This window comes from Petaurus breviceps, unplaced genomic scaffold (assembly GCF_028583685.1).
Source record: "Petaurus breviceps papuanus isolate PSGF00001 unplaced genomic scaffold, PetGlider_PUasm1.0 66, whole genome shotgun sequence".
In the NCBI taxonomy this organism is placed as follows: domain Eukaryota; kingdom Metazoa; phylum Chordata; class Mammalia; order Diprotodontia; family Petauridae; genus Petaurus; species Petaurus breviceps.
The window spans coordinates 1,920,049-1,921,650 of record NW_027186442.1 but is presented as its reverse complement, the minus strand read 5'-3'; the positions used below and the strand labels follow the sequence as shown (position 1 = coordinate 1,921,650).

Sequence of the window (1,602 nt, the reverse complement as noted above, 5' to 3'; positions counted from 1 at the left end):
TCACAACCAAATGCAGAAAATCAGAAATAGAAATACATCATTTTCACATCATAATGCATTAAAAATTAAATTGAACAATGGATAATGGAAACAGAGATGAAAAATTAATTGGAATTTATATAATCTTTTGGGGGGGGTTCTGGTCTGGCTTTTTTAGAAGTAAGGAGCTTAAGAACTGATTGAGGCTAAAATGGCAGAAGAAGTGGGCTGGATGGAGAAGGTTTAAATGGTGCTGACTCTAAGGGGGGGTGTAGGGGGTCCTTTCAATGCTAAGGCAGGGGAGGAGAGGAATAAGGGGAAAATAAAATGGTAGAGGAGGAGGCAGGATGGGGTATGGACTCAAAGAGTGGGGGGAGGATAAGGCATAAAGCTAGCAGGAGAGGGCTCAGAAGGGAGCTTCTGACAATCATCACTACATTCTAGGAGCCCAAGAAGAAGAAGGAAGGCATGTACCCCTTGTAAAAGGCTTGGGGTCCTTCCTTCCAAATCATGGTGAGGGTGCAGTGGCTAGCACTGGCATACTGGCCCATGGCAGAGTTCATGTATCTCATCTTGACCACGTCCACAGGGGAAACAATGATGGTGGTGCAGAAGCCAGCCCCAAAGGCTGATATGAAGTGGAATGGAAGGTCATCAGCCATAAGGTGGGCCTTCAGAAGGGCATCTTTGATGAACCTGCTCAGCACAGTTGACAATAGCATCGTGGGCAACATTAGGTGAAGTTCCTTTCCATAAGCCCTGAAGGCCCTCTTCTCTGGTGATAGTCTTATAGGCATCCACTGTACCCTTGTATCTCCAGCTGCCACCTGCATGAGCCTGGGCCTGGAAACGTACCTTCACCACATCTGTGGGTTGGGCTATGCCCACTGCCAGAGCCCCTGGGTTGCAGCCTGCCAGAAGGCAGCTCCCAATGCCTGCATGCTCAGATCCCTTGGTGTAGAACTACTTGACAGAGTCAAAGAAGCCAATGCAAACAGAGGCAAAACTCATCTGGCAATTCAACCCAGCCAGCAGCCCATTGTACAGGTTGCCAGGGCCTCAGTCTTGACCATGGTCAGAATGGTGCCCATGACACCCTGATACTGGTCAGTGGTAGAAGAAGCCCGGACAGCCCCCTGGCTCTCTCCTTGAATCTGCAGTCAGACTTTGGCTGTGTCCAGGGTGAAGGTGATGAGGTCAGCAATGCAGGCAGCAGTGCCAGCCCCAAGGAAGTTTAAGGTGGCTGTTGGGGGCAAATCTGGAGGCTTAAATCCAACCATGATTTGATACAGGCCTTCTGCTACTTCCCAGGAAGCAGAGGAAAAATGGGAAGATAGCCTCCCCTGATTGAGCAAGACGAGATAGAGGAACTCTGCCAGAGTCCTGATCTGGAGGGTCTCACGATGATGGCACCTTGATCAAGCTTCTCTAAAGGTGTCCCACTCTTCAAAGTTGCTCATGGCCACCATGGCCCCACTTCCCTTGATTTTCCATAGAAAGTTGTTGGGAAACTATACACCTAATGATCATACTATGTGCCCAGGACCGTAGAGGAAAACATGAGGAGGCAGCGGGGGCATGAGGCCTGCTGCAGAGTCTGGCATCCAGAGGGTTGGGGGCTAC

The 1,602-nt window shown here is 49.8% G+C and overlaps 1 pseudogene; it reads right to left on the bottom strand.

The window, feature by feature from the left end:
• Window positions 1-269: 269 nt before the first annotated feature.
• Window positions 270-1,259, bottom strand: LOC138173886 (dicarboxylate carrier SLC25A8 pseudogene; annotated as a pseudogene).
• Between the last annotated feature and the right edge of the window lie 343 nt (window positions 1,260-1,602).